Source organism: Geotrypetes seraphini, chromosome 2, assembly GCF_902459505.1.
Source record: "Geotrypetes seraphini chromosome 2, aGeoSer1.1, whole genome shotgun sequence".
Classification (NCBI taxonomy): domain Eukaryota; kingdom Metazoa; phylum Chordata; class Amphibia; order Gymnophiona; family Dermophiidae; genus Geotrypetes; species Geotrypetes seraphini.
Window position 1 is genome coordinate 353,356,879 of NC_047085.1, and position 14,944 is coordinate 353,371,822.

A 14,944-nucleotide genomic window follows, 5' to 3' on the forward strand; every position below is an offset into this window, starting at 1 on the left:
CTGTAACAGAGCCGGCGCGTTGCCGTCGATGCTGGAGGGGGGCATCGCCGTTGATGGGGAGGGGGGGGGCGTTGATGCCACCAGCTGTTTTATTTCTGCTTCCGGGCTACCTTTTGCAAAGGAGCTCAGAGGGCAGAGCGGCAGCTGCAATGTTTGGAGGGAAAGAGAAAGGAGCATGGAAGGGTGGTGGAGGGACATAAAAGGGGCAGGGTGGTATTGAAGAGTGGTGGGAAGGATGGTATGGAAGGGTGGTGGAGGGACAGAAAGGGGGCAGGGTGGTATAGAAGGGTGAGAAAGATGGTATGGAAGGGTGGTGGAAGGAGAGAAAGGGGGCAGGGTTGTATGGAAGGGTGGTGGGAAGGATGATATGGAAGGGTGGTGGAGGGAGAGAAAGGGGGCAGGGTGGTATAGAAGGGTTGTGAGAAAGATGGTATGGAAGGGTGGTGGGAAGGATGGTATGAAAAGGTGGCGGAGGAAGAGAAAGGCTGCAAGGTGGTATGGAAGGATGGTTTGGAAGGGTGGTAGAGGGAGAGAAGGGGCAGGGTGGTATGGCAGGATGGTATGGAAGGGTGGTGAAGGGAGAGAAAGGGGGCAGGGTGGTATGGAAGGGTGGTGGGAAGGATGGTTTGGAAGGGTGGTAGAGGGAGAGAAGGGGCAGGGTGGTATGGCAGGATGGTATGGAAGGGTGGTGAAGGGAGAGAAAGGGGGCAGGGTGGTATGGAAGGGTGGTGGGAAGGATGGTATGGAAGGGTAGTGGGGTAGCGTGGTATGGAAGGGTGGTGGAGGGAGAGAAAGGGGGCAGTTGCTGATGGAATTGGTGTGCATGGAAAGGGGAGAGAGACATAAGGGGGAAGGATACTGGATGCAATTGTGTTGGAGGGAAAGAAAGGTGTCAGATGCTGATGGAAGTGGGGGGAAGGGAGAGGAGAGAGTGAAATGCCAGACCATGGAGGTGTGGGAAAGGGAAGGAGAGGAGAGAGATGCCAGACTATTGGAGGAGGGAAGGGAAGAAGATGGATGCCACACCAATGGGGGGGAGGGAGATATGGACGAGACAGGCAGACAATTTCTGGAAGAGGAATAGAAAGAGAGCAGATGCCATATGAAAGAGGCAGAGAGAGGGCAGACAGTGGATAGAAGGAAGAAAATGAGGAGAAGATGAGGAAAGTAGAAACCAGACAACAAAGGTAGAAAAAAAATTATATTTGTTTTATTTATTTTTGCTTTAGGATAAGGTATTATTGTAGCTGTGTTGATAATCGTTTATTAATAGAAAATGGAAATAAGATGATACTGTTTACTGAACTAATTTTAATACATTTTTTACTAATTCAGAGAACATAACTCCTTTCCTCAGGTCAGGACAGGGATACTGTAACAGCATTATAGTTTACTGATCTGAAGAAAGAGGTTTTAAACTCTGAAAGCTAAGTGAAAAATATATTAGTCCAATAAAATGATGGGCACTAAATTTTCTTCCTGCCATGCCCCATGCCTCCTACCCATATGCAAAATATAAAATTGGTGGGTTTCCCAAAGCCCTGCCAGCTGAAGATCTCTTTCTCTAGGAAGGAAGGGGAGATTTGTTCAGATATGTTTGGAGGTTGCATAGAAGAAAAACTGTACACTGGCATTGGTATGGTAATCTTTGTTGTTTGTTTTGAATTTTAAAATAAAAGAAATAAAGTGGAAATAAAGAAGTAAATAAGAAAATGGGTAAATACATGAGGGCGAGGCATGGTAGGGTGGGGTAGGGCAGGGGAGCCCAGTGTACTTGTGTGTCTAGGGGCCCTCGACGATTTAATCCTGCCATGCCTGGAAACCCCTCCCTCCCCCCCCCCCCCCCCCACACACACACATACTCCAGGCCTAACTGCATAAATGGTGGTCCAGAAACAATGGGGACAGGAGTGCAACCCTCTTGTTCCTGTCCCTTGCAGTGCCTTTGGAAAATGGCTGCCATGACCTCTCATGCCAGCTTGCAGTACAAATCATTTACATGCAAACTTGATAGTGAATCAATCGCTATTTGAAAATCAGCCAGAGAATTGGCCAATAGCGATTCAGTCGCTATCTTTAGAGAATCTGGGCCTAAGAGGAAACATTACTAATGACTCAAGTATGTGTGACAATGGCATAAATGGAGATGGAAATGAAAAAGAATAAAAGTCATAACCAGAAAGCAGTGGCATACCAAGGGGGGGGAGGACGGGGGGGAGGTCCACCCTGGGTGCATACTCCAAGGGGGTGCACAGCCGACCGGGTCCAGAACCTCCCACGCTGCTCTAAACGGCACCTCAGCGCGGCTGCTGTACTTATTCCGGAGCAGAGTTGGCAGCCGTGCTGAAGTGCAGGTAGGTCCTGCGATGACTGCGTCTACCACCTCTGCTCCAGTAGAGGTAAGTGACGTCGGAGGGAGTGGACCGGCAGCCACAGTCATCGCGGGACCTTGCCACAACTCCCTGCGTCTGCCGGCCCACCCCCCATGACGTCACTTACCTCTTCCGAAGCAGAGGCAGCAGAAGTAGTCATCGCGGGATCTTGCTGAATTGGATCGAGAGAGAAAGGAGTATAGCAGGGTGGTGGAAGGAGAAAAAGGGGGTCAGGGTGGTATGAAAGGGTGGTGAAGGGAGAGAAATGGGGTCAGGGTGGTATGGAAGGGTGTGGAGGTTGAGAAAGGGGGTCATCGTGGTATGGAAGCAGTGTCTCACTTCCAGCTCACCACATATTAGCTTTCCCATGCATTCATCATTATAGGGACCCCTGAAGAAGACTTTTTGTCGAAACGTGGACCGTGTTGGGTCCTGCATCCCTAGCGGACTAGGTCCTTTAAGATTTTTATGTGGATCATTTTACTTTTATGTGGATGATTTTATTTTAAGTGGATGATATTAGTGTATCTTTGGAACTTTGACATTTTCAAATAAAGTCCATTTAGGAACATCGTCATTCCACAGAGTTTCTTTTGATATGTGAATGCCTACACAATGCATAGTAACTAGTGTAACTTGGAACATAAAATAATGTGAATGGAAGACAAAGGGGTTAAAACAAGAACAAAAATTTGGAAAAATGTTTTCTGGGTGGGATATAGACTGATGGGCAGTGGGTGAAATAAAAAGTGAGGATTAAAAACTCTTGGTCTGGTAGAAAAACTGCCTAGGTGTGCATAAAAACATATATCATAAATTAATTAAGATAAGATATTGTATTAAATATTATTTCTAGATTTTAAAACTTAACATACAAAGACATGAAGAAGAGGTGTTCCACCTCTAGGGGTATATGCTGATATTGACAATCTAATCTTAAAAGCATTTATCATCATCAAGCTTGATGTTAAATAAAAAAGTCTATAAATAAAAATATTGGAATACAGTAACATGACATAAATAAGAAATACTCCTTTCTAGAGGTCATTGCTAATAATAAGACTGACAGCAAAAGAGAAGAAGACCCAATGATCCACAGTAAAATCAATCCAACGATGAAAACAAAAAGCTGTGGATATCGATATTCTGAGATTGATTTATTATACACTCTTACACATTAAAACCATAAAAATGCAAATGTAATAGTCCAACCGACCCTACACGGTCTATGTTTCGGCAAACACGCCTTCCTCAGGGGTCCAATGGATCTCAAATGCACAGATACAGAAATGGACTGAAAACAGTCTAATTGTCCATTTTTTAAGTCCATTTTTTAAGTTTTTTTATTTGTTTCTGCATCTCTTATTATTGATGAAAACAAAAAGCTGTGGATACTGCCACTTTTGCTTGTCTGCAGTGATTTCTGACTACATGTTTAAAGGCAATTAGACTGTTTTCAGTCCGTTTCGTTATCTGTCCATTTGAGATCCATTGGATCCCTGAGGAAGGCATATTTGCCGAAACGCGGACCTTGTAGAGTCCGGTTGGACTATTACATTTGCATTTTTATGGTTTTAATGTGTAAGAGTGTATAATAAATCAATCTCAGAACATCAGTATCCACAGCTTTTTGTTTTCATCAATAATAAGAGTGATGCAGAAACAAATAAAAAACTTAAAAAATGGACAACTATAGAAAGTGGATAAATGGGAAAACTGTTTTTAGCTCAAAGATAGCTTGTTGTTCAGCTCGTAGGAGGATGAGATTCAAATTACCGCCCCTCCATCTTTTTTTGCATGTCTTAAAGATGAAAAACTTGTTAGTCTTTAATGGCGTATTCTAATTCCATCCAGTGGTTAACCAGAGGAGCAAATCGTACATTTCTTAATATACAGCTGTGATGTTCAATTATACGTGTTTTGATTTTTCTTTTCATTTTGCCGATATAGAGTAAGAGCTCATTTTACAAAGCCACGTTAGTGGCTTTAGCACACACAACTTTATATCACGCGCTAACCTCCGTGCTAGCCGAAAAACTACCGCCTGCTCAAGAGGAGTCGGTAGCGGCTAGCATGGCCGGCAGCTTAGCGCGCGCTATTACGTGCGTTAAACCGCTAACGTGGCTTCGTAAAAGGAGCCCTAAGTCACAGGGGCACACAATAATATAAATCACAAAATCTGTGTTGCAAGTGCTTGTAAAATTGAACTTACAGTTTTTGCCAGCCCTTGGATATGTGAAGGAAGAAATCTGTAGACAATGACTTCAAACTGAATAACCTCCACAGGGCTGGTGTCCAGTGTGGGTTGGCACAGCCACATTGACAATTGGAAGTGCTGATGGCACTAACTTATCATGTAAGTTTTCTTTTCGTAAGAAAGCAATGACGAGAAACAAGAAAATAAAAAGTAATTATTAACTGCAGTAAGATCTCCTAAACCAGTATTCTTCAACCATTGGTCCGTGGACTGGTGCCGGTCTGCAGAAATTTGCTGCCGGTCCACAAGGCTGGCACATGCATCGGGCCTGAAACAGTGTTCTTCAACTGCCGGTCCATGGTGCGATTGATGTGGCCTTATCTTCGGACTGGCTCCCTCTTCCTCACTGCCGCATTGTACAAAGCCGTGAGCAGCGGCTCCTATGCCTGAACTGGAAGTCTTCTCTCTGACATCGCAACGTCAGAGGGAAGGCTTCCGGATGAGGCACAGTACATGCGAGGAGCCACTGCCCGCAGCTTTGTGCAATACATCAATGAGGACGATAACACCAGGGGTGGCATAAAATGGCCAGACGGGAGCAGGCAGGAAGGTAAGGCACAGCATGGAGGGAGGGAGACAACAAAGGTAGAGGGAATGATTTTACTTTTGAATTTAGTGATTGAATTGTGTCAATTTTGAGAATTTATATCTGCTGTCTGTATTTTGCACTGTTCAGAAAGAAATGCATTTGTTTCTTTTTCTCTGCGGTTGCATCTTAGGGTTTGTGTGTATATATTAGTACTTTTAGTTTTTGGTCCCGTATTTGCAAAAGGGTTATCTGTTTTCTGGTAGGAATGAATATTGAGAAGCATACAGTGTGCTTTGTGTAGTTTATGATCAAACAATTTTTTTATTGATGCAAAAAACAAATATAATCACCATTGGCAAATTTAGGAATATAGCTTTGTGTAGTTTAATTTTGTGGTTAACCATTATGTGTTAATAAGATTATATTGTGTGTGTATATATGAAAAATGAATGGAAAAAATTGTGTTATAATTAGTACTATTATGGGAGTGGGGTCTGGCGCAGAGATGGGCGGGGTCTGGCCCACACCTTGGCCCAGTGTTCTTCAACCACTAGTCCGCAAACCAGTGCCAGTCCACAAAATAATTATTTTATTTCCGCCGGTCCATAGGTGTAAAAAGCTTGAAGAACACTGCTCTAAACCACCTGGAACACAGAAAATTGAAACGAACTTAGAAGGTAACTAATTATCAGATATAAGCTGAACAAAACTTAATATACAGTAGACAGTCAACCTGTCCTAAGCAGCAAAAGGAATTCATGTAAACACTCAAGAGATAGGAATAGGTGACCCAGCAGATAGCTGTCTTGAAAGTAACATTTCCAATTGATCAGGTTCCTCTGACATTTAAACAAACACTCAAAGAAGCAATGGAGGAAAAAAAACAGAGCTCCTACAAAGACATTGGGTGAGTGCAAAGCTAGTACACACGATTTTGTTTGTGTTCTGTATTTTGAGAAATATCTGGTAAGACAGAAGACTTACATCCCTAAAAGAGCAATCCTCTCTTTTAGAAAAACATTTTAGAAAGACAGTTCCTATCTATACCCAAAGCAAACAAAGCCAGCAAGCCTTATCAGACTCTTATGACATCTGCATGACCTGTGACACAGCAGGACTGTCCCAAAAGTACTTGTCCAGCCAATTATCCTCTTAATTTTGATCAAATTTTCCTCAGTGAAACAAAATGCTATTCAGGAGGAGGCAACATCTAAATGGAATACTCTACATATAACAACCAACAATACCTTTTGAACATTTTACAATTATAAGGAAGGTTCAACCAACAGCTGTTATCAGGCTCATTTTCAAAAGAGAAAAACATCCATGAAGTGGCATTTAGATGTTTTGTTTGCTATAAAAAAAAAAATCCAAATTGCCATTTTCAAAATACATTTCTTAGATGGTTTTCTATCCTGTTTGCAGTGCATATAAATCTCAAGGGGTTATTTGGGGGGGTGTTTTGGATGAGATTAAGGCAGATTTATGATTTGGATATTTTTCTGCCATAATGGAACATTTCAGAAAATGTCCAGGGCACAACTTGGACATTTGAGGCTAGACCTGTTTTAGTAATCAATAAGTACCAAAAAGGTAGCCAAACTGATCAGATTGCCACAGGAGGCCTGAAGGTATGGCCCCCTTTATTCCCCCTGTGGTCACCATTCCCCTCCCACTCCCCAAAGATGTAAATGAAAAAGTACATACCAGCCTGTATGATAACTTCAGATGTTATCACCAGTCCTATCAGAGCAGCAAGTAGGTCTCAGGAGTAGCCTAGTGGTCCGTGCAACAGACTGCAGAGAATAGGACCCAGTCCAACTAGTACATTTATGGAAAGTGTGAGCCCACAAAAAATCTCTGTACTGACATATAGGTGACACCTGCAGGAATAAGGGCTATTGGGGAGGTAGGCAGTGAGTGAGTTTTGGAGGACTTACCATTTAATGTATTTGGGTTATGGTGAGATATGTACTTGGGACCTTTTATGTGAAGTTCATCGCAATGTCCAACTGCTCTGCTGGGATGTTAGTGTGGCAAGTCTGCTAAGAATGGTGCATTTTTCAATTGGATGTTGTTGGGGGGGAGTTGTTTGTTTTTTTGAAAATGGTTCAAAAAGTTAGACACACTGAGGACAAACACATCTAGGAAATGAACATTTATGAAGAAATAAAAAGTGATTCCTGGTATGAAAACCAGCTTAGGCCTTTACCCTGCCTCTGAAGGCCTAGAGCGAAAAGAGGTGTTTTTGGAGGCGGGAGGGAGGGCCGACCTAGACTTTGTCGTACAGCAAGTATAATCAAAAGTTTAATGAGATTGCTCAGTCGGAACTTATACGTTGTGACTTAGACCAAGTCAAAACAGGTATACGTTCCAAATAGGGGCCATTGAGCTGATTGCGGCTGCCTCAATCAGCTCAGCAGCCCCCCACCCCCCCACCAGCAGCCCTGTCCATCCCCCCTAATCTCTCCTGCCGCAATTCTTGTTAACCGCCCCAGCAGGAGAGACTCCCAATCTCTCCTGCCAGCACCCCTCCCGAACTGCTGTGAACCAGCAGGAGAGATGACCAATCTCTCCTGCTGGCACATCCTCCCCCCAAACTACTGTGAACCGGCTGGAGGGATCCCAAGCCCTTCTGCCGAAGGCGCACACCCCCCCATGTATACCGATAGGAGTGATCCTAAGCCCTCCTGCTGAAGGTGCACCCCCGACACCCCCCCATGAATACCGATAGGAGGGATCCCAAACCCTCCTGCTGAAGGTGCACCCCTACGGCAATGCGAATCCTCCTGAATGCCCCATTACTCTGGATCCCCCTACTAACCCCGGCCACCCCCCTACCCCAGACAGCCACCCCCCACTAACCTGAAGTTTGGCTGGCTGGACAGGTCCTCCGGCCAGCCATCCTCAGAATGGCAGGCCTGCCCCTTCCTGGTGCATTGTGGGATGCACCAGGGAGGGGCCTAGGGCCTGATTGGACCAAGCCCCTAAGGCCCACCCATAGGAAGGGCCTTAAGCAACTGGGTCAACTGTAATTGGGCCAGTTGCCTAAGGCCTCTCCTATGGGTGGGGCCTTAGGCACATGGGCCAACCAAGATTCGGTTGGCAATCACGGGTTTGGGTGGGGGTGCTAGCAGGAGGGCTTGGTATCCCTCCTGCCGATTCATGCCTTTTCGAGGGGGAGGGGAATCATGATTGCAGCAGGAGAGATTAGGCATCACTACTGCCACGATCTTTGGATTCTGTAACAGAATGCCGGTTACAGAATCCTGCTTTTAGGCGAAGGACTGCCCCCTCCTTCACCTAAAAGGTCATGTTTTGGGCATTTGGGACTTGGGAAATTTTTTGGTTGGGAATGGGTTTTAAGGTTAGACGTAGTGGTGGTCTGGGCAATTAAACTGCTGAACGTAGAGGTAGGCCATTCTCAAAAAAACCTCTCATTTTGGATGTTTTTGAAAATTGGCATTTCCCTGCTGCCTACTTTCAGCGTTTAGGGACTTAAGCCAAAAGGGGACTTAGACTTTTTTTTTAATTATGCCTCTCTCTGTTGCTTTTGGCTAATACAGTTTATAGACTTTTCTTCTAGAAATTTGTCCAAAGCTCTTTTAATTTTAGCTATGTTAGATGCATTCACTACATCATCTGACAAGAAATTCCATAGCTTGTTCATTTGAGTCAGAAAGTTCTGCTTCATACAGCGAGTAGTGAACGCCTGGATTTAAGGGCAAGTTGGATGCACATCTTCTTGAAAGACACATTGAGGGATACGAGTAACTAGGGTATTCGCCAGGGTAGGCCTGGCTGGGCCTCCGTGTGTGCAGATCGCCGGACTAGATGGACCCAAGGTCTGAACCAGGGCAGGCATTTCTTATGTTCTTATGTGAAAAAAAAATTACTTTTTCAAGTTTGTTTTAAAGATGATATCTGTTTTTTCATAGGGTGTCTGTTAGTCCTGGTTCAGTATAAAGACATAAATAACTGGTCCCTAGTAATCTGTTCTACCCTATTCATCAGTTGTCTCTTTAAGATGAAGAGCCCTAATCTGCTCAATCTTTCCCCTTCTCTGCACCTTTTCCAGTTTGACTTTATCATTTTTAAGATAGGGCAACCAGAACATTCTATTTGCTTTTGTGACTGCTGAGCAGACAGAGCTGAGAATTGGATAGTAAGTAACTTGGTGTGCGAGTGTTTTGCAAGACGAGCAAAACATTTTATTAAATTTTAACTTGATAAATGAGCGTTGTCATACAGTGCGAGCACATATACACGTGTCCACAGTTCAAGTGCACACCTCTTACACTGAGCACAGCTGAACATAATAAAAGCGCCATGCCCAATTTACCCATAGCTCAAGCGCTCACACCATACAGTATTTTATATGAAAGTTTGTTGGTTGTGGAACGAATCGTCTGAGTTTCCATTATTTCCTATGGGGAAATTTGCTTTGATATACGAGTGCTTTGGATTACAAGCATGCTTCTGGAATAGTGCTGCCCAATTAAGGAAAAAATATTTTGATTCGATTCAGCCTATTGAATCGATTTTCCTGCCCAATTGGGTGTTTTTTTTCAAACATCCTGGTGGGTTTATTTTATAGCTTCTTCACCCACCCCACCACCTTTGCCCTCTCCTACCCACACTGGTGATGTGATGTAAACATAATAAACAAGCAAAGAAGACTTTTCCTCTCTCTGTTAAATCCTAGCTCACGTTTGCGATCTAACACCAGCTCCAGCAGGATACACATTTCAAATGTGACACATTGTAATCACAAAACAGAAAATAAAATTATTTTTTCTATCTTTTGTTGGCTGGTCATTATTCAAATCAGATAACTCGCTTACCAGGGTCTCCTGCCCATTTGTTGTTTATTTTCTTTCTCCGTGCTAACCATCCATCTTCCGTCTCTGTCCTCCCCCCTTCCATTTCCCTCCCCTACCCCAGAGGTCTGGCATCTTTTCTTTTTTTCATCTCCATCCCAGCAGCTGCAGCGATGGACCTCACCATCCTCAGATCCACCATCTCTCCTTTTCTCAACTACCCTTTCGTCCAGCATCTCTCCCTCCTTCCCCACCATCCCAGGGTCCACCAGCTCTTCTTTTCTCTTCCCAACTACCCTCCTCTCCAGTATCTCTATCCCCCCCCCACACACCCCATCCCTTGTGTCCAACTTCTCTCCTTTTCTGTTCCTTCTCTCCCTAAATCCCATTGGCCACCATCTATCTCCCTCTCCTCTGGTTTTAGACCCATTATTTCTTTCCTCCCCCCCCCCCCCCCGGTCCAGCATATGCATGCATCTTTTAACCCCCTCCCTCCGTGTATTTCTACACCAGGGTCCTCTCCCCCCAAAGGCCTGCATGTTTCTCTCTTCTTTGTAGCATCCTCTGGGTTCCCCCCTGGCCTACAATCTCTTGCACTACAAAATTGCTTGTCTGTATTTGGAAAGCTGCTGTTTTCTGCATACTGCAAAACTCCAGAGGGGCTGGTTTGAAACTACGACAATAAGGTGTGGACTGTGAAAACTCATTTTATGGTCACTCCATCATTGTCTAGAAGTGAGGCAATCCCAAATACAATGAATACCTTGGTCAAAACTTGAAGGGGAAACAAGCAGTAGCAGAATCTGTGCGAGTAGTTTCAAATCAGATCGAGCCAAACTGTAGGTTTGAAAGGGGAGTGAGTGGAGAAAAGGGCTACAAAGCAACGTGTAAACTTCCCTTCTCTCCCTTCACTGAACCACCAGCTTATCTTCAGAACGAAGCTCAGTTTTTTGTTTTGGAGAAGCAGCTGTCACGAGGCGAATGGCTTCATTTCAACAGCGAAACTGGCGAGGGAGCAAGCAGGGAGGCAGGGCTTGGAAAGAGTGCACCAGATGCTGGGACTGGGACGAAGCGGTAAAGGTGCGGCATTCCCATGAGTGTGCACGGTCTGCGACTGATGGAGGGGGAGGGTACTACATTACTTTTTCCTTGCGCTCCATGAGAGGCCTCTGCTGTCTTTCGGGTTTGCCAAAAGTGCTGCCCTTTATTGACGTTTAGAAGCTGTGTATTAAAACTAAACCTGAAGGCACTGGGAGGAAAGTTGGGCCCCGAATCGGCGAGGCCGATTTTTAAAAAATACGAATCAATTCACCCAAAGTGAATCAGTGAATCGATTCGAATCGCAAATCGGGCAGCACTATTCTGGAACAAATTATGCTCGCAAACCAAGGTTTTACTGTATTTTCTACAATAGCTACAAAGTAACTTCTAATACGGAACCAGGCATTATAAGCACTCAACTCAATATTCCAATAGTTAGGATTGTTTTTCCTTATGAGCATCACTTTGTACTACAAATTAGATTTCGGCTGCCATTTGGTGCCCGCATCTTCAGTCTGACAAGCAAGGATACCCTTTCATAAGCAGTGGAATGAGGTGTCCACTAATATTTTGCTCAGTACCACATCAGCAACTGGAGCTAGAGATTGGTTTGTGCAGCCCCTCCAACCAAAAAGATATTCTGCTGTATGTTTTCAGAAGTCACCTGTAAGAATACATTAAGAAAAAAAAACATAGAGCTTCCAGAAAGATCAGAAAGCAGAGTTCCCTTCTTTCAATCACATAAACAGCATAGGAGCAGCTGAATGCCGAAAGGCAGGCGTTTAAAGTTTGGGCAGCAGAATGGGATGGCCAGTTTACCCAACTCAGCATCAGCAGTTAGAAAGCTGAGGTGAGAGTGGAGGGACTGGATATTGTTTGTTTTGGCCCCTTTAAACAAAAATATAATCCACTGCCCCCACAGAATTATCACTGCCCATGGTTTAACATTTCGAGTTCATTAGATTATCTTTCACTGTCAGTTAGGATAGGAAACAGGCAACCGATCAAAATTCCACAAATCAGAGAAGCAATCCAGTGCACAGAATGCTTGTCATGCGCTAAACCCATGCAATCATAATTAGAATTCAAAAAATTATGTAATCATACAATGACACTATCTCCTGCCTAGGTTGAAAAGTTCTTCTGAAACAGATAAGTCTTTATCACTGTAGATAGGACAGTTCCAAACACTTAGAGGGTGGAAGAGCATTCCACAGGGATGGAGATATGTAGATGATGGTCACTGAAGGAATATAAAAGGTTTGGGGGTATATAGGGAGGAAAAAAAAGAAGTACCAGAGTGTAAAACCTTATATGCTAGTATAAGAATTTTAGACCAATACACCTTTAAAACTAATGAATGTGTATGGAATCGTATTGTTTATTAGTGCACTCAAACAATTTTTTTTATTAAAGGAAAAGTCTTCAAGTTGTCTTAACAGACTAAGGGCTCCTTTTACTGAAGTGCGCTAGCGTTTTTAGTGCAAGTACAAGATTAGTGTGCGCTATAGCGTGTGCTAGCCAAAAAAATTACCGCCTGCTTAAAAGGAGGCGGTAGCGGCTAGGGCGCACGGCAATTTAGCGTGCGCTATGCCGCACGTTAAGGCCCTAACACACCTTTGTAGAAGGAGCCCTAACGTTTTGTGAGCTATCATCGGTCAAAAACCCTTCTTTTTTCTTTAAATTATTAAAGTTTTTTAATTTATTATTTTCTTATTATGTGCATATATTAAATTCTTCATTTCATTCAATAATTTATTTAGGGAACCTTAAGCCTACATGGTTAATACTTAGCTTGGGTTTTTAATGTCCAAGCTTGAAAATTATTGCAGGGAATTGAGCATAAGAATCTTATACAGTATTGCAATTGCATGCTAAGCAGTTTTTGAACTAAGAAAGAGCAAGGGGTCCTTTTATCATGCCACGCTAGCGAGGTTAGCGTGTCGGACATTTCATCATGCGCTAACCCCCGCGGCCGGCTAAAAAACTAAAGCCTGCTCAATGCAGGTGTTAGCAGCTAGCACGGCAGGCGGTTTAACACGCGGTATTACGTGTGTTAAACCCCTACCGCAGCGTGATAAAAGGCCCCCCAAGTCTAAAGATTCCCATTTCCAAAGTTTTGTAGATCCTGTAGCTGAGGAATAAGAAGGTGTAGGAATTTCAATAGAAGCCAGCTCAGTGGGTGTTGAACATTCCCAATAATGAGTAAACTCAGGGGTAATTTGTCTCGCGAGACTTCCAATCTCTTAGGGCTCCTTTTACTAAGGTGTGCTAGCGGTTTTAAGACGCTAATGCCTCCATAGAGCTTGCATTAGTATTTTTCATTTAGCTCGGGGTTTGCGCGAGCTAATCTTCAGTGCACGCTAAAAATGCTAGCGCACCTTAGTAAATGGAGCCCTTATATTAAGTCAACTTGATTACTGCAATATTGCCTGCTTAGCAATTTCTCAGAAGAATATGCAACGATTGCGAATGTTGCCAAATGCGGCAGTCAGGTTAATTTTTAGGTTGAAGAAATACGATCATGTAACACCTTCCTGTCGAGTGCTGCACTGGTTACCGATGGAGGCGCATGTGAAGTTAAAGTTTGGTTGTTTTTGTTTTAAGGTTTTATTTGGTTTAGCTCCTAAATACTGTACATAACTTCTTTTTGCAACCAACAGACATAAGAGAAGCTCACACTTGAATTTTGTTTTTCCGCCGGTTAGAGGATATAAACTCAAAAAACATCATCAATATCTTTTTTCATATCAGGCAGCATTATGGGGCAAAGATCTAGAACAATTGCTTCTGCTTACTGATACTTATGGGGAATTTAGGAGACATCTAAAAACATATCTGTTTTTGAAGTACTTAGGTAGCTGATTTGTAAAAGAATTTATTATGCAATAGTCACATCTTTTTAGGGTTTTTTAGTTATTGGCTTTTAACTTTTTAATTTTATTCAATTTTGTTGTATTTTTTAACTATTGTAAACCGCATAGAACTTTACGGCCTTGCGGTATATAAACTGTTGGAAGTCTCAGCAGCTATTTTTGTCACTGACAGAGCATGGGCAGGATCGCTCCTGCCCCAGCGCTGCTGCTAGACCACCAGGGAAACAAGGTAGGCCTAGGGTTTTTCCTGTGGGTCCAGGAGGGGGTTGGTGGGGCCTGTTCAGGGAGGGGCGGGGAATGCTGTCTTTTCTTGTCGGGGTTGGGGGTGCACTGAAGCTACTTTTTTTTTTAGATTAAAACCAAAAGAAAAAAATTAACGTCCAATTATCTGGATTTTTTTATTATCTGAGCTACCTTTTGCCGAGGGTAGTCTGGAAAATCGGCATTCCAGTTCTCATTTATGATAGGAATAAATAATGAGGAAAATCTTACAGTTCTTTTGAATCTTTGTACTATTTTGCACATTTGCATCACAATCTTTTACAGAATTATAAGCTTCTCCAAAAGGGATGATGTCATTTCATCAAGTTCTCTAAAACTTGGCATTCATTCTCATGCACCCGTTTTATTTTGGTTTTCTTTTCTTTTCCTCTTTTTGTTTACTTATTCTGAATTATCACATTTATTTGCTGGCCACAGACAAAAATGTCAATACTAATCAATTTCATTTATGCAAGTCACACAGTGTAGCTGTACCGAGGGAAAGACAAGTTCTGAGGAGGCATAATCCACTCTTAAAAACTGAATTTAAGATCTAAAAGATTCTCCGTCACCTCTTTCAAGAAACTCCTGCAACAGTTTTCGAAGTATTTCTATAACAAATTTTTATATTTTCTGTACAATAAATAATGGTATAAGGGGGTGCTGAAAAGTTCTCAGCCTAACCAAGAAGAGAATGATGCGGATATGGTTCAATCAGTGGGCACTGCAGTGAACTTCACACAAAAAGGCCCAAGTAAGTATCTCACCATAACCCCCTTATTGTGTAT